The sequence below is a fragment of the Schistocerca serialis genome, chromosome 3 (genome assembly GCF_023864345.2).
Source record: "Schistocerca serialis cubense isolate TAMUIC-IGC-003099 chromosome 3, iqSchSeri2.2, whole genome shotgun sequence".
Taxonomy (NCBI): Eukaryota; Metazoa; Arthropoda; class Insecta; order Orthoptera; family Acrididae; genus Schistocerca; species Schistocerca serialis.
In genome coordinates, this window is record NC_064640.1 from 820,670,107 (window position 1) to 820,689,782 (window position 19,676).

The 19,676-nt window shown below is 43.4% G+C and overlaps 1 pseudogene; it reads left to right on the forward strand.

Moving 5' to 3' along the window:
- The first annotated feature begins 642 nt into the window (after positions 1–642).
- LOC126471245 (heat shock 70 kDa protein 14-like) overlaps positions 643–19,676 on the forward strand; it is a 196,715-nt pseudogene continuing 177,681 nt past the window's right edge.

The following is a 19,676-nucleotide window of genomic DNA, read 5'->3' on the forward strand; positions in this document are numbered from 1 at the left end:
AAATTCACCCATTACAAATGCAAATACTAATTAGGTCTGTCATATATGGAAATATCCGACTTATTTCATTACACATTTCTACATGATCCCACTCTTTTGTTCTTTAATTTTGGTGAGATGATAACAAATAAATAGGCAAAACGATTTTGGCTTATTTATGCACAGCCTTGACTTATCCGCGTTATTACCGACAGACATTCCTTTACGTAATTAATTATACTAAACGAGTTGATGGAAAATTGCGCTCATTGCAATTAACAAATATCAGATTTTTAAGCTACACAGAAAAAACACCATGAAACGCTAAAGATAATGTGGATCACAATTTCATTTTTGTTTTTTATGAAAATGTTTTCAATTAACAATTTAGTATTGATATTTTTATTTCTTTAATAGTGCACTATTTTGCTAGTGGCATCTGGAAAAATGAAATTCGTACTAATTACTTAACATTTTCGTATTTCTTATATTTATGACTGACATATCTCCCCTTCTAACATCCTTGATTACGTCTTTGACAGCAGAATACTTCTTTGAACGCTATGCAGAGGAAAACAAAGACGCGTGAATATTTGAGTTTTGGCGGCAGTAGTGTGTTGTTCGCGCATCGTGTACGGTTTGTTGTCGTCGAAGACTAGCAAAATGGCTGGTGTTTTTGGCATTCACGTGGGTAATTCATCAGCCTGCTTGGCGTATTGTAAGGTTGGTAATGTTTTTCATATTTGTTGTTCACTGAGAACTTCTAATGTGCCAGAAGTGAAGTCATAAACGATTATTCTTCTAGCTCGAATGTATTCGTGAGAAACGTTCTAATAAGATCATATCAATGTAACTTTGACATTATTTTACGTTTTGTTTCTCAGGATGGGAAAGTTGATATTATAGCCGACGACAGTGGCAACAGAATAATGCCTGCAATAGTCGCGTTTGTAGACGGTGAAGAGGTAAGGAAATTTTGTACTAAGCAGCAGTTTATTTGAATAGTGCCCTCTAAGCTGAAATTGCCTGTTACTTCTTAATTTAGTTGGTTTACCACTGTTCCGTAATTCCGCTTCGTGATCAAAATTTAAGAGATCGAATGTGTTTCAGACTGTTGGACTCCCAGCGAAGGCAGCTCTTGTTAGAAATGCCACATGTACAATCGTTCGCAATAAGAAACTCTTAAATGACAGTATTCCTGATGACGAACTTGAGCATCATATAAAGTCAGTGAAATGTAAAATAGTGACTGAAGGAGGCCTGAAATATGAAATCCGAGATGAAGACAAGATTGCTGTGTATACCCCAGAAGGAGCCATGACATGCATATACAAAAAGCTGTTTGGTATGTAGAAATGTTTTTATGCGTATCGCTCCGATTTCATATTGCTACGAGTAGCTAGTGTGGTTCATTCCGTGTAATCTCACAGGGGGTGAAAATGTGGCTATTTCAGAATTTAGTCATATTTGGAACATGGATGCCCACATGTCTCAGTAGTAAAACTGCCAAATAGCACTGTTCTAACTCTTACCATTTTTGATAAATTCAGGTTTGAAGATTCATGGATGGGTACCCAGTCATTAGTCAGGAACTGGTTTCCGTATTCTCAGACACTTGCTATTCAGTAATGAGGTGACCTACAGACATCAAGTATTTTAGTCATGTACTGTGTGAGTCATTAAGTTGATATATTGCATAAAAAGTAGGATACATCTCTGTTTTTTATGAATAACGTTGAGAATTGCTCTTTCTCCGTGATGTGCTTTACATGTGTGATTTTTTAAAAATTATAACTTCACAGAGGGAAAAAATGCAGACTTCATCTTACGCACTATAACTCTTTAGTGCTAGCATTAAGTATAAATAACAATGACAAGCTTTTGGCACTGAAATAAGTAGTTCTTACCTTCACTTAATGATGACTCCATCACAAAAAAAGGGCAAATTTGACGAATTTCAAAGTCCTGTGGGGTACATAGACAATTGAATCACAATATTATTTTTTGCTGAAATGTTTATATATCTGTCAGCAATCTTATCTGCAAAGAATACAGGGCATTAATAATAAAAACGTGTATTCCATGAAAAATTGACCTGTAGGTCAGAACTGTAAACAATTTAGAGCTGAAAACAGTTATGAATCATTTTTCTCGGTGTGTATGTTGTATTTCTCTGTTAAGTGTCTTTCCTGTGTAAAGAATTAAGGGACAATGTGGGTGCACAAATGAGGTGATACATCCATATTCTGTCACTGCAACTTAAAAAGACAAGTTAAATGAAACATAAGAAATGGTGTAAGCAGTAATGAGACACAGTAATAACTTTAAATATGTACTTATATGTACAGATATAAAAATTTTACAAAGAACATTTTGATAAACAAATTCAAATATAAAGAAGGAAACTAACTTTAAAACCCTTCCACTTTGCATATAACTGTTTTCCTCGACGTCTTGATGCAGAAGCAAAATGAGTTCACTTAAATGTGAGAGATATTATTTTTTTCCGAAGCACTTGTTGTCATGTTTATACAACTCCTCACTGTGTCTTTGTAATGATGGGAATCTGCCTGACATGTAGTAGCATTGGATAAGGGGACCAAAACAGCATCATTCCAAGCTAGCCATGAAGGGAATTGTAAATCAGCAGTAGGCATGCAGTTAATCTCAACATCTTTAAACTCATGTGATGCCTGGGAAATGGGTCCTGTGTGCCAGATTTTGTTGTATTTGAAAGCCACGTTCTGCCTGACTTGCAACCTTTTCTGCAAACCATTTCATGAGCTCCCATTGCGACACTGCTCCTTTTTTATATGTTGGAAGTCTCTTCATTATAAAGGTGTTAATTGCAGTGAGTAGTAATGTGTGGTGCAATCATATTACAGGAAATGTCATTGCTATACTGTACCTGTGTTCTGAGAAACCTTAATGTTACTTGATCTGTGAAGAAGCAGAGCATATTAGCACCTTGTATTGTCTGGAGTGCCCTGTGAACAATGCAACCAATTTTCCGATATAAGGAGCTCCTAACTCAGAAATGTAGAATTCAGCTCGTAATGGACAGTTTCAAGTTTTTATTGTCTGCTCCACCTTTATTAAGTATTGTCAGAGTAACTTCTACTGTTGGTGTCCTAGAGCACATCGGACTTGGAGAAAGAACAATTAAAGAGAGTCATGGTTTAATTGCTGCTCCAGAATGCAGGAGTGGTCAAAAGATGTTACCTGGAATTGTCAGAGCAGAAGTAGTTATATCTTACGAAAATGATAATATTTCAAGACTTTGTGCAAGGAATTAAAGACGCCTTCCACCATGGTTCATAACAAGAAGATTCACATAAAATTGCATGAAGGTTTCTTGAAATACAGGTACAGCGCAGTGACAGTTTCAGAAACCCAATTGAAACAAGCATTTCTAGTCATTGCTACTATCACCTTTCTAATGAAGAGACTTCCAATGAATGCAAATGGGAGCACTGTTGCTATGGAAAGTCGTGAAAATGCATTTTGGGAACAATTGCAAGTTGAGCAGAATGTGGCTTTCAAATACTAAAAAATCTGGTACACAAGACACATTTTCCACCAATCACGTGAATTTAAAGATGTTGAGATTAACTATATGCCCCCTACAGATTCACAGTTCCTTTCATGGTCCAGTTGGAATGATGCTGTTTGGCTACCCTTTGCCATTGTGACGTCTAAGGCAGATGTCCTATCATTACAAAGACATGGTGCACAGTTTTATAAACATGACAATAAGTGCTTTGGAGAAAAATCATACCTCTCACCTTTAAGTGAACTCATTTCATTTTTGCATCAAGATATCAAGGAAAACAGTTATATGCAAGGTGTGTGTGTTTTAAAAATGCAGTTTCCATCTTTGTATTTGATTTTTTTATTTTTTTTTATGAAATTTTTCTTTGTGGAGGTTTTATATCAGCATATACTGGTATATATTCAAAGTTCTTAACGTCTCTCATTGTTGCTTGCTGCTTTTCTTACTTTTCACTGAAGTTTGTTTTTAATTTACAATAACAGAATAAAAATATATCACCTCATTTGTGCACCAAAGTTATCTATTGTAATTCTTTACACTGAAAAGACAACTAACAGTGAAATAATAATAAAAAATCCCGTGGAGGCCCGGGAAAAGAATAGGCCTCCAGTATGTTCTGCCAGTCGGAAAAGGCGACGAAAAAGAACAAACCACTAATAGGGCTAATCCCCCTTTTAGTGTGATTAGTTGGTTCAGGACAGAACGAAAGAAGCCTCGGACAAGCGCCGTCATGGTCGGGGATGACGCTTGAACCCTATGCCTGCCCACAATGGTAATGACACTGCTAGCCAACTGGAAAATGATTCAAATCCAAATAGAGGTGTTTTGCAGGATATGCTTCCTGCAACCACCCTAGAAGGAAAACAAAAACAGAGGATGAGATGGTCAGATGAAGTTAATCGACACCTCATGCTCTGTTATTACCAAGCAACAAACCTAGGAACCAACACAACTGGATACAGATCACAAGTATACACAACATTTATAATCAGATACCCAGAATTAAAATTTTTTACAGAACGACGACTAGCTGATCAGATCCGTGTAATAATAAAAAATAACAGGATACCCCAGTCAAAATTTGAAAACATCAAACAACAAGTACAACAAATACTGGAACAAAATAATGTGCAATCAGAAGAAGAAGAAAATACAGTAATGGACTCAAACATTCCGGAGCAAACAAACAAAGGACAACACGCATCAATTAAACAATCAGAGGAAAACTAAATCTTAAGACAGCCACCAGAACAAGCACAAATAGAACACGAAGTGACACACATGTTAGATATAGAAGAAAAAATTCAGCTGACATATATAGAATACAAAGACACAAATACAGACATTAGACCATTCTTGCATAGACCACCAAATAACCCACAAGTCGAAACAACAATAAAAACTATCAACACAATCATACACAACAAAATAAATGAAAACACAACTATGGAAGAGTTACAACTACTGGTTTATATAGGAGCACTCACTACACTAAATATACACACTAGGCAGAGATCAGAACCAACCAACACACAGAAGAAACCCACAAAACCAGCATGGCAACACAGGCTACAGATCAGAATAGAAAAACTGAGAAAAGACATCGGACAGCTAACACAATTTATAAGAAATGAAATGTCAGAAAAAAACGGAAAAGGTTAGGTAAAATCTCAAAACAAGAAGCGATAGAGCAATTAGATGAAAAGAAGCAGAAATTACAAGCATTGGCCAAACGACTTAGAAGATACAAAAAAAGTGAAAATAGAAGGAAACAAAACCTAACATTCAACACAAACCAAAAGAAATTTTACCAGACAATAGATAACACACACATTAAAACAGACAATCCACCAAACATAACAGACATGGAACACTTCTGGAGCAACATATGGTCAAACCCGGTACAACATAACAGGCATGCACGGTGGATACAAGCAGAAACAGACACATACAAGATGATACCACAAATGCCTGAAGTGATAATTTTGCAACATGAAGTCACCCAAGCAATTAATTCTACTCACAATTGGAAAGCCCCTGGAAAAGATAAAATAGCAAATTTCTGGCTGAAGAAGTTCACCTCAACACATTCACATCTAACTAAATTATTTAACAGTTACATTGCAGACCCATACACATTCCCTGATACACTTGCACATGGAATAACTTATCTGAAACCTAAAGATGAAGCAGACACAGCAAACACAGGTAAATATCGCCCCATAACATGCCTACCAACAATATACAAAATATTAATTTTAGTCATTACACAGAACAAAATTATAAATGAAGAACAAAAAAGGCTGTTGCAAAGGAGCACGAGGATGTAAAGAGCAACTGATAATAGATGCAGAGGTGACATATCAAGCTAAAACTAAACAAAGGTCGCTACACTCCGCATACATTGATTACCAAAAAGCTTTTGATAGTGTACCCCACTCATGGTTACTACAAATATTGGAAACATACAAAGTAGATCCTAAATTGATACAGTTTCTAAACATAGTAATGAAAAATTGGAAAACCACACTTAATATCCAAGGAAATTCAAATAATATCACATCACAGCCAATACAGATTAAGCGTGGAATATACCAAGGAGACTCATGAAGTCCTTTCTGGTTCTGCCTTGCTCTGAACCCACTATCCAACATGCTAAATAATACAAATTATGGATACAATATTACTGGAACATACCCACACAAAATCACGCATTTGCTATACATGGATGATCTAAAACTACTGGCAGCAACAAATCAACAACTCAACCAATTACTAAAGATAACAGAAGTATTCAGCAATGATATAAATATGGCTTTTGGAACAGACAAATGTAAGAAAAATAGCATTGTCAAGGGAAAACACACTAAACAAGAAGATTACATATTGGATAACCACAGCGACTGCATAGAACGATGGAAAAAACAGATGCATATAAATATCTAGGATACAGACAAAAAATAGGAATAGATAATACAAATATTAAAGAAGAACTAAAAGAAAAATATAGACAAAGACTAACAAAAATACTGAAAACAGAATTGACAGCAAGAAACAAGACAAAAGCTATAAATACTTATGCTATACCAATATTGACCTACTCATTTGGAGTAGTGAAATGGAGTAACACAGACCTAGAAGCACTCAATACACTTACATGATCACAATGCCACAAATATAGAATACGTCACATACATTCAGCAACAGAAAGATTCACATTAAGCAGAAAGGAAGGAGGAAGGGGATTCATCGACATAAAAAACCTACATTATGGGCAGGTAGACAATTTAAGAAAATTATTTCTAGAACAGAAGTATTCAGCAATGATATAAATATGGCTTTTGGAACAGACAAATGTAAGAAAAATAGCATAGTCAAGGGAAAACACACTAAACAAGAAGATTACATATTGGATAACCACAGCGACTGCATAGAAGCGATGGAAAAAACAGATGCATATAAATATCTAGGATACAGACAAAAAATAGAACGAGCAGAAACTAGCAAAATACACAAAGCGATCACTCGTATAAATACATCGGCTACACCACTGCAATTTCATAACCACTTCTACAACCCTTTAGATCACATAACATCAACAGATACGAAGAAAGTAAATTGGAAAAAGAAAATACTACATGGCAAGCACCCATGTCATCTAACACAGCCACACATCGATCAAGACACATCCAACACATGGCTAAGAAAAGGCAATATATACAGTGAGACAGAAGGATTCATGATTGCAATACAGGATCAAACAATAAACACCAGATATTACAGCAAGCATATTATTAAAGATAACAAAACCGCAACAAATAAATGCAGACTTTGCAAACAACAAATAGAAACAGTAGATCACATCACAAGCGGATGTAAAATACTAGCAAATACAGAATACCCCAAAAGACATGACAATTTAGCAAAAATAATACATCAACAGCTTGCCTTACAACATAAACTTATAGAACAACACGTTCCCACATACAAGTATGCACCACAAAATGTACTGGAGAATGATGAATACAAATTATACTGGAACAGAACCATTACAACAGATAAAACAACACCACATAACAAACCTGACATCATACTCACCAATAAAAAGAAGAAATTAACACAACTAATTGAAATATCCATACCCAATACATCAAATATACAAAAGAAAACCGGAGAGAAAATTGAAAAATACATCCAACTGGCTGAGGAAGTCAAGGACATGTGGCATCAGGATAAAGTTGACATTATACCAATTATACTATCGACTACAGGAGTCATACCACACAATATCCACCAGTACATCAATGCAATACAGCTACATCCAGACTTGTATATACAACTACTGAAATCCGTAATTATTTATACATGTTCAATTACCCGAAAGTTCCTAAATGCAATATAACATATACCGCACAGTTAAAAGGAAGTCATGCTTGATGAAGGTCCGCGTCACTTTCCATTTTTGACCAGACATAACGTCTGAGAAAAGAAAGAAAGAAATAATAACAATAATAATAATAATAATTTATTATCATTCAGCTCTTACAGCAATAGACAGTCATAAGCGTACATTTCTATATGAACTACTATATCAATGTAATTTAGTTTACATGAAATAGGTAAAACTAGAAATTATATGTTAGAGAGCAGCATTTTCATTTCCAAAACATTTGTCAACTGGGTAAAGAGGTTGTTTACTAGTAGCTTATACAGAAGCGTCTGATTTCACCCGTCTGCTTTGACCCATGACGTCACAAATATGGCGGAAACGACCGTCCACTATGACTCCAATATGGCGCCTATGACTTCATTACGTAAACATGACGAACATGAAAATACATCGAAAAACACACACACACACACACACACGCACACACACGCACACACACACACACACACACACACACACACGCACACACACACACACACACACACACACACACACACACACACTCTAGGAAATCAAAATTGCAATCAAACACTTCCCTTGACCTGTTATCCTTACGACATATCCACATATAGCCATCCCTGGTCAGAGACGCCAAACCTTTAGTAAGTCTCATTGCTTCACGACACACTGAACACTTCACGACTTCAGCCAACAGCCCGCATTGCTGAAGAAATTCTATTAGAGACAACGCACTGTCCCCCATCATCGCAGACAACCAAAAACTGTTGACCTTGTCAGTCATATCCATACCTACCAAAGACATAAGCAAAGAAATTTACCAAAATTTACACATGAACAGAAAAGAAACTACAGTAACATCATCATAACAAAACCAAAATCATTAATTCATTGAAATATATTCCACTGAAGGCACAGTCATCACTGATACTACACACATGCAATGCTACCACACAAGTGAACCCCATATGCCACATAACACGCTACCCATAGACACACCACCAGAGAGAACCACCGACTGCAACAATACGCCACCTATAAACACGCCACACACACACACTAAACCAAAAACATCACCTAACATACAAATACACCACTGGAGACCACCACCGATCACATCAAAACAACGCCTACAAACACGCCACTCTCACAAACTAAACTCCGCGCCGTGGTGACATCACACACCACAACAGCCTTACGTCACGAGTCAAAGCCGACGGGTGGGATCGAACGCTTCCGTCGACCCGCTTATACAATTTAGCTTTAAAAATATTTATAGGCAATTCTGTAAAATCTACTCTTGGCCTATTAAACATCCTTAATCCAAAGGCTAGGTAGGAGTTACGTGATTTAGATGATGTGTGGTATGGTATGTCTACATGTGTGCTGTTTCTAGTGTCAAAACTATGTACATCAGTTCTCAGTGTGAAATTAGAAACGTTGTTTCTAACATAGAATAAAACATTATAGATGAATAAGTTTACTGTTGTCAGACATTCCAGTTTAATGAACAGAAGTTTACAATGTTCTGTTTTATCAGAATCTGTCATTATTCTTATTACTTTCTTCTGCAACAATAAAATGTCATTTGCTTAACAACTGCTACCCCATGAAAAAATTCCGTATGATATGATACATTGGAAGAGAGCAAAATTTTGTGATCTTGCATAGTTATTTGGAACATATCTTTTTAAATTTGTGGTTATGAATATAATAGAGGGAAACATTCCACGTGGGAAAAATATATCTAAAAACACAGATGATGTGACTTTCCAAATGAAAGTGCTGGCAGGTCGATAGACACACAAACATACACATGAAATTAAAGCTTCCACAACAAACTGTTGCCTCATCAGGAAAGAGGGAAGGAGAGGGAAAGACGAAAGGATGTGGGTTTTAAGGGAGAGGGTAAGGAGTCATTCAAATCCCGGGAGCGGAAAGACTTACCTTAGGGGGAAAAAAGGGGTATACACTCGCGCCCGCGCGCACACACACATCTGCACATACACAGACACAGCAGACATGTCTGTGTATGTGCGGATGGATATGTGTGTGTGTGTGTGTGTGCGCGAGTGTATACTACCCCTTTTTTCCCCCCTAAGGTAAGTCTTTCCGCTCCCAGGATTGGAATGACTCCTTACCCTCTCCCTTAAAAGCCACATCCTTTCGTCTTTCCCTCTCCTTCCCTCTTTCCTGATGAGGCAACAGTTTGCTGCGAAAGCTTGAATTTCATGTGTATGTTTGTGTTTGTTTGTGTGTCTATCGACCTGCCAGCACTTTCGTTCGGTAAGTCACATCATCTGTGTTTTTAGATATAAATTTGTAGTTAAATAAATAACTCTTGAAAAGTCTAGAAAATATATTTTTAATATGTGGATTCCAGGCCAATTTATTGTCAGTAAGAACACCTAAAAGTTTAGTAGTTTTTAATTCATGATGGTTAGGAATCTCTTAGAGGCTAAAATTAAGTACATGTGTTTTACTTTCATTTAGTAAGAAAACATCGCAGTACCCACATCCTGCGAGGCCTCACTCAGTGAAAACTAACCAATATGCAAAGATGTTTTGTGTTGGCCTTGTAGGTACTGCGATGTTTGCATATGTCTGGTTATGATTAACCAATCATATCCGCTCATCTGGGGATAGATTGAGTCGAAAGTTGATCGAAAGGTAGCGATTTGAAGGGCAAAAGGGAAAAAAGTGCCAAGGCAAGAGCCAAGGGAAAGAAACCTGTGTGATAGTTGGGTCAGATTTTACGAGCAGTAGCAGTTTTCTTGCTGTCTGCAACAGGTCACGCAAGGCTAGATTTTGATTCTAGTGGGTATCTTGCAGGCAGATGCCTTTGATGTTGTGCAGTGGTGTTTCTCGGCGGCTGCAGCTTCTCGGTCAGTGTCAGCATACCAGTAACAGTTAGGTTCATCATCATTTAGTGTCTTGATAGGTTGTATATTGGATTAACAGTGTAGGGCGGTGTTGGCGGTTTCTTTGTGCGTTAGTGTGCGAGCTTGTCAGCTTCCCTGTTGTAGCCTGTTGGTCGGCTATAATAGCAACTGGCATATCCAGTCAATGTTGCTGATGTTGTCATGTGAGAATTTATAAATAAACACGGATTAGTAATAAAAACAATAAAGGTCTGAACACCGATCCTTGTAGCACTCCAGGCCTAACATAAACCAAATTTGACTTCTCGCTATCAATGCACACAACTTGGTGTGTGCCCCCCTGCGGGTCCAGGGGTTAGAATAGGCCCGAGGTATTCCTGCCTGTCGTAAGAGGCGACTAAAAGGAGTCCCTCCCCTTCAAGGGGGTAGTTAGCGCCTGTGTCCTGAGACGGATGGTTCCACGACCTATATTTGTGGTCATTTTGGTTTTTCACTTCTTCTCGTTTCTTCCTTCCATTGTTGATTCCTTTCTTTGTTCTTCTCCATCTCACTGTCTTCCTTACTCTTTCCCTTGCCTTCTTCTCCTTGCCTTCTTCTCCTTGCCTTCTTCTCCTTGCCTTCTTCTCCTTGCCTTCTTCTCCTTGCCTTCTTCTCCTTGCCTTCTTCGGTCTCCGTCTCAGGGTTTGAGACAGTCTGTCCTCTCTCTCCCTCTCTCTCTTCTTTTTCCTCTTCTTCCTTCCTCCCTGTGCGCGCCTGAAGGCCGACCCACACGTTCGCATGCGTAGCCGGTGACGGGGTAACGCGTAATTCCCCGCCCTGGGTAGACAAGTAAGGCACGCACGTACCCACTGGTAAAGGCCAGGCCCAGGGAGGGGTGATTGCCTGAGCTGATACCTTCTGACCATGCCGATTGGTCCCTCTGTCTGTTTCTCGGGAGGTGTGACCTGAGGTGTAAATATTCACTTAAGGCGGGAGTGCCCTCTGAGAGGGTCCCCACAAGGAAGGAGCGTGCCATCGGAGACGCTGACAATCGTGGGGGATTCCTCCGCAATGGATTTCTCTTCTTCTTCTCTCTCGACTTCTGCCCACAAACGGAAACTTGACCAGCCACCAGTGACAAAAGTACTACCGCCTGCCCCACAGTTCGTGGTAGTTTTTCGATCTGAGGACGGAAAGGATTTTTCCTCTGTCAACCCTTTCGTTATCCAGAAGGGCGTAGATGCCATTGCCGGATCGGTCAAGTGTTGTACCAGGTTGCGTAATGGTACCTTGTTACTGGAAACTGAGAGCGCCTTTCAGGCACAAAAACTGCTTCGTGCCACACTCCCGTACACGTTCCCTGTCCAGGTGGAGGCTCACCGCACTTTGAATTCGTCTCATGGTGTTGTATATACTAGACCACTCGACGGATTGACTGACGAGGAGATTCAGTCTTTCCTCGCTGAGCAGGGCGTGACGGCTGTCCGTAGGGTCATGAAAAAGGTCAACAATGACCTTGTACCGACCCGGACACTTTTCTTGACCTTTGATAGTGTTCAGCTGCTGTCGCACATCAAAGCGGGCTACGAGGTTATTTCTGTTCGCCCCTATGTCCTGACACCTACGCGCTGCTACCAGTGTCAGCATTTTAATCACACTCGCCAGTCTTGTTCCAATGCGGCTAAATGTGTCACTTGTGGCAGGGATGTCCATGAGGGTGACTGTCCACCTCCGTCTCCTCGTTGTGTGAACTGTCATGGTGACCATGCAGTGTCCTCCCGCAACTGTCCCATCTACAAGGAAGAACGCTGTATCCAAGAAATTCGGGTCAAAGATAAAGTGTCCACCTCGGCTGCTCGCAAGCTATTTGCTAGTAGGAAGCCCACGCTGCTCCCAGCGGGGAGATACAGTACTGTCCTTGCCTGTCCTCAGACTACCAGGGAGGTGGCGACACAGGCATGCGATCTGACCTTCAGCACCACGGTCGTCCGTTCGGCCAGTGCTAAGATCGCGCGGTCGATTTCTCCTCTTCCTCCCGTCACCCCTCAGACACAAGCACCTTCATCAGCTTCTGCCAAGACGAAGACCCAGAAGTCAGATGCATGGGCCTTCAAGAAGGAACCGTCCCGTGCAGACTTCCTACGTACCTCGAACTCCCAGCCATCAACCAGTACTTCAACTAAACGACCTTCCAAGAAGGCTCATAGGAAGCACAGTTCTCCTTCTCCGCCACGGCACATTTCTTCTCCTGCACCACCACCGCCCGGCCATCTTAACAAGATGGCTGATGAACCTATAGAACCAATGGACGATGACTGTCCGCCTACTGATAGCGGCGGCAGAGCTCGCTCGAAGCCAGGCCCTCAGCGGCCTTCGAGGTGACCCCTTCTTTCATCTTTCTTTTCTTCTCACGATGGCACTTATTCACTGGAATATTTGCAGCATTCGCTCGAACCAAGAGGACTTAAAGTTGCTGCTCCGCTTGCACTGTCCGCTCGTCGTAGCCCTCCAGGAAACGAAGCTACACCCATGCGATCAAATTGCCTTGGCACACTACACCTGTGCGTTTTGACCTACCCCCTGTGGTAGGTATTCCGGCTGATGGAGGGGTTATGTTGCTGGTCCGGGATGATATTTACTACGATCCCATCACATAGCACACCGGCTTGCAGGCAGTTGCCATCCGAATTACTCTCCCCACTTTTACATTTTCCATTTGTACCGTTTACACTCCATCGTCGTCTGCCGTTACCAGGGCAGACATGATGCAAATTATTGCTCAGTTATCTGCACCATTTTTGTTAACTGGAGACTTCAATGCCCACCATCCCCTTTGGGGCTCTCCAGCATCCTGCCCGAGGGGCTCTCTGTTAGCAGACCTTTTCAACCAGCTCAATCTTGTCTGCCTCAATACTGGCGCCCCTACTTTTCTTTAGGACACATATCACACCTATTCCCATTTAGACCTCTCTATATGTACTACCCAACTTGCACGCCGGTGTGAGTGGTATGCACTTTCTGATACATATTCGAGCGACCACTTCCCGTGTGTTATCCATCTCCTGCATCATACCCCCTCTCCGTGCTAAACTAGTTGGAACATCTCCAAAGCAGACTGGAGGCTCTTCTCTTCCAGGGCGACCTTTCAGGATCAAACCTTCACAAGCTGCGATAGTCAGGTCGCACACCTCATGGAAGTCATTCTCACTGCTGCTGAATATTCCATCCCTCACACTACTTCTTCTCCACGTCGCGTACCGGTCCCCTGGTGGACCACAGCATGTAGGGACGCTTTACGTGCTTGTCGACGTGCTTTATGCACCTTTAAACACCACCCTACAGTGGCGAATTGTATCAATTATAAACGATTACGTGCGCAGTGTCGTCATATTATTAAAGAAAGCCAGCTGGGCTGCTTTCACAAGCACCTTCAACAGTTTTACTCCTTCTTCTGTTGTCTGGGGTAGCCTGTGCCGGCTATCTGGCACTAAGGTCCACTCACCAGTTTTTGGCTTGACGGTCGCGAATGACGTCCTTGAGGCCCCTGAGGATGTCTCCAATGCCTTTGGCCGCTTTTTCGCAGAGGTTTCGAGCTCCGCTCATTACCACCCTGCCTTCCTCCCCCGAAAACAGGCAGAGGAGGCTAGGCCACCTAACTTCCGCTCCTCGAATCGTGTAAGTTATAATGCCCCATTCACCATGCGGGAACTCGTAAATGCACTTGCCCGGTTACGGTTCTCCACTCCAGGGCCTGATTCTATTCATATTCAGATGCTGAAGAACCTTTCTCCTGCGGGTAAAGGTTTCCTTCTTCATACTTATAATCGCGTCTGGATTGAGGGACATGTTCCCGCATGCTGGCGCGAGTCTATTGTTGTACCGATTCCTAAGCCGGGGAAGGACAAGCACTTGCCTTCCAGTTATCGACCCATCTCGCTTACCAGCTGTGTGTGTAAGGTGATGGAGCGAATGGTTAACTCTCGTTTGGTTTGGATGCTCGAATCTCGACGCGTACTTACCAATGTACAATTTGGATTTCGTAGGCGCTGCTCTGCTGTTGACCATCTGGTTACCTTGTCGACCTTCATTATGAATAACTTCTTGCGGTAGCACGCGACCGTGGCTGTGTTCTTTGATTTGGAGAAGGCTTACGACACCTGCTGGAGGGCGGGCATTCTTCGCACCATTCATACATGGGGCCTTCGCGGTCGCCTCCCACTTTTTATTCGTTCCTTTTTAATGGATCGACAGTTCAGGGTACGTGTGGGTTCTGTCCTGTCAGACACCTTTCGCCAGGAGAATGGGGTGCCACAAGGCTCAGTTTTGAGCGTCGCTCTCTTCGCCATAGCGATCAATCCAATAATGGATTGCCTCCCAGCTGATGTATCAGGCTCCCTTTTCGTGGACGATTTTACCATCTATTGCAGCGCGCAGCGTACATGTTTCCTGGAGCGCTGTCTTCAGCGTTCTCTTGACCGTCTGTACTCCTGGAGAGTCGCCAATGGCTTCTGTTTTTCTGCCAAGAAGACGGTCTGTATTAACTTCTGGCGCTACAAAGAATTTCTCCCACCATCCTTACGACTCGGTCCTGTTGCTCTCCCATTCGTGGAGGCCACAAAATTTTTAGGTCTTACATTTGATAGGAAACTTAGCTGGTCTACTTCGCCTATATCGGTCGATCGTCCACTCCAAGCTGGATTATGGGAGCTTCGTATACTCCTCTGCACGGCCGTCCATCTTACGCCGCCTCAACTCCATACAACATTGGGGTTTACGTCTTGCGATCGGAGCGTTTTGTACTAGTCTTGTCAAGAGTCTTCATGCCAAAGCCGGTGAATTGCCACTCACATACCGGCGCGATATACTGCTTTGTCGGTATGCCTGTCGGCTACTGTCAATGCCCGACCACCTGTCTTATCGTTCCTTTTTTGACGACTCTCTCGACCCTCAATACGGGTTGTATGTCTCTGCCCTGCTACCCCCTGGAGTTCGCTTTCGTCGCCTCCTTCAACACCTTGATTTTTCACTCCCTGCATCCTTTAGAGTGGGCGATAGCCACACGCCACCTTGGCTCCAGGCTCAGGTTCGCGTTCACCTTGACCTCAGCTTGCTCCCAAAGGAGGTTACCCCCGGTTCGGTATACCACTCCCGTTTTGTCGAACTTCGTTCGAAGTTCATTAATATGACCTTGATTTATACAGGTGGCTCTAAGACCAATGACGGGGTCGGGTGTTCTTTTATTGTCGGGGCACAAAGTTTCAAATACCGGCTCCATGGCCATTGTTCGGTCTTCACAGCTGAGCTCTTTGCCCTCTACCAGGCTGTTCTTTACATCTGCCGCCACCGACATTCTGCTTATGTCATCTGCTCTGATTCCCTGAGCGCCATCCAGAGCCTAAGTGATCCGTATCCAGTTCACCCTTTCGTGCACCGGATCCAACGCTCTCTTCAGCAGCTGGTGGACGACGGTTCTCTGGTTAGCTTTATGTGGGTTCCTGGCCATGTCGGTATCCCTGGGAACGAAGCTGCAGATGCTGCAGCCAAGGCTGCGGTCCTTTAGCCTCAGACAGCTTCTTGTTGTGTCCCTTCATCAGATTGTAGCAGGGTCATTTGTCGGCGCATTTTATCGCTGTGGCATGCTGATTGGGCTGCACTTACGAACAACAAGCTTCGGCCCCCCAGGGGGTCCACAACTCTTTTGTGGATACGTGCGTAGCGAGCACGGGACCCCGAGCTAATATGGCCCTCCTTCCTATCCGGGCTGCATACCTTCCTTTTCCGCATCCTTCCCTATCCCCCGTCTTCGCCCCCCTCCCCTCACCTCTGGCTCTTTCCTTCCATTTCTCCCCCTCTGGGAGTATGGTTTGTGCCTACGTCCGGTGACGGACGTTCGTAAATGTAACGCATTCTTCGCCGTCTCTGCTTGTATGTCTTCATCCTTCCTTTGACCTTCTCTTTTCCTTACCTCTTCTCTTTACCCTTTTCTCCGCTGCGGCGTTTGAGACCTCTCTTCTTTCCTTTCCCTTTCTTTGTTTTTCCCTTTCTCTTTCTTCCTCCCTGTGCGTGTCTGAAGGCCGACCCACGCATTTTCGTGAGTAGCCTGTGACGGGGTAACGCGTAATTCCCCGCCCCGGTTAGACAGGTAGGACACGTACATACCCCCTGGTAACAGCCAGGCCCAGGGAGGGGTGATTACCCGAGCTGATACCTTCCGAAAGTGCCGATTGGTCTCTCCGTCCGTTTGTCGGGAGGTGTGAACAATCACCTAAGGCGGGAGTGCCCTCAGAGAGGGCCCCCACAAGGGAGGAGCGCGCCATTGGAGACGCCGGTAATCACGGGGGATTCTTCTGCAATGGTTTCATCACCTTCCACTATGTCTGCTCACAAGCGTAAGTTCACTGAGTCTCAGCCACAGACAGTTCTTCCATCGTTACCACAGTTCCTTGTTGTTTCTCGGTCTGATGAAGGTCACGACTTCTCCACGGTCAACCCTTTCATTATTCAGAAAGGTGTCGACGCAATTGCAGGTCTTGTAAAGTCTTGTTCCAGATTACGGAATGGCTCCTTGTTGTTAGAAACAGTCAGTGCCCTCCAGGCACAAAAATTGCTGCGTACTTCACTTCTCCACACCTTCCCTGCCCACGTGGAACCGCACCGTACTTTAAATTCCACGCTTGGAGTCGTTTATACAAGGTCCCTCGATGGATTGTCTGACGACGAAATTCAGCACTACCTGTCTGACCAGGGTGTAACGGCTGTTCATAGAGCTATGAAAAGGGTTGACACGAATATCATTCCAACCCGCACTGTCCTCTTGACATTTGACAAAGTTCAACTCCCATCCAAAATCAAAGCAGGCTATGAGATAATTTCCGTTCGCCCTTGCGTCCCAAACCCTACGCGTTGCTATCAATGTCAGCGGTTCAATCACACCAGCCAGTCCTGTTCCAATCTGGCCAAATGTGTTACGTGTGGCAAGGATGCCCATGAGGACACCAGCCAGTCCTGTTCCAATCTGGCCAAATGTGTTACGTGTGGCAAGGATGCCCATGAGGGTGCTTGTCCATGTCCATCCCGTCGCTGCATCAACTGTATGGGTGACTACGCTGCTTCCTCTCGAGATTGCCCCATTTTTAAAGACGAAAAGCTCATCCAGGAAATCAGAGTGAAGGAAAAGCTGTCAACCTTTGCTGCTCGAAAATTATTCGCCAGTCGACAGCCCACCATGCCTCAGACAGGAAAATACAGCACTGTCCTTGCTTATCCGCAGCCAACAAAGGAGGCGGCCACGCGGACTTGTGACCTCACCTTTAGTGCCACGGTCGTCAGATCGGCCAGCGCAAAGATCGCCTGTTCAACCTCACCACTTTCGCCTGCCCACTCTATGGCTCACTCTTCATCGGGTTCTGCTAAATCTCGAGCCCAAAAGTCAGACACCAAGACTTTGAAAAAAGAGCGTACTCATGAAGATTTTTTACGTACCCTAACTTCACAACCATCGGTTCCTCTTTCATCTAAACATCATATTTCCAAGAAGGCTAATAAGAATCCCAGTTCATCTCCTTCTCCGCCAAGGCGTGTCTCATCTACAGCACCACCTGGCGGAAATCGCCCTCGGCCGTCTTCTGTGTCGCCGAGGCGCACTGCTGGCGACCGATCAACCGACCGATCGCTGGTGGCAGGAGCTGCTCCTGAACAACCTATGGATCAGGATCTTCTGCCTTCGGCTGAATGCCATTCCATGCTGTCGGTCGCAAGCTCTGAGCAGTCGTTGAGTTGACGGCAACCTTGGTCACATTCCTCCATTTTCTGTTCACCCTATGTCCATTATACACTGGAATATCCGCAGCATTGGAGCCAATCGGGCTGAAATGTCGATCCTCTTACGATCCTACTCGCCGGTCATCTTCTGTCTTCAGGAAACAAAGCTGCGTCCCCATGACCGCTTTGTTCTCCCCCATTTTTCAGTCCGTCCGATTTGATCTCCCCTCTGTTGAAGGCGCTCCAGCCCATCGAGGACTCCTGATTCTTCTCCATGATACTCTCCATTATCACCCAATCCACTTAAACACTTCCTTCCAAGCTGTCGCTGTCCGTCTTTCCCTTTCTGGATATACCTTTTCTCTTTGTACTGTATCCATTCCATCATCCACACCAATGGCACGAGCTGATCTCCTTCATCTTCTTGGTCAGCTTCCACCCCCCCTATTTGCTGGTTGGGGACTTCAATGCCCACCACCCGCTTTAGGGATCTCCACATCCTTGTCCACGTGGCTCACTATTGCTAGATGTCTTCCACCAAGCGGATCTAGTTTGCCCCAACACTGGGGTCCCTACATTTTTGTCTGCCTCTACGATAAATTTCTCTCATTTGGACCTTTCGGTCGGTACTGTTCCGCTAGCTCGGCGCTTCGAATGGTTCGCCCTTGATGATACACACTTGAGTGAACACTTTCCATGTGTCCTTCGACTGCAGCCCCAACTGCCCTATATGCGCCCGCGACGCTGGAAGTTTGCCCAAGCCGATTGGACACTTTTTTCGTCTCTAGCGACATTCGATGACCGTCACTTTCCCAGCGTCGGCGATGAGGTCTCACATATTACCGACGTTATTCTTACAGCTGCGGAACGTTCAATACCACGCACCTCTGAATTGCCCCGGCGCCCCCCAGTTCCTTGGTGGAACGAGGCATGCCGTGACGTAATACGTGAGCGGCGACGTGCTCTTCGCGTTTTCCGCCACCATCCTACTTTGGCCAACTGTATCCGCTATAAGCAGTTCCGTGCGCGATGCCGTTGCGTCATCCGTGATAGCAAGAAGGCAAGCTGGAAATTCTTTATTAGCTCATTTAACACCTTCACTCCCTCCTCCGGA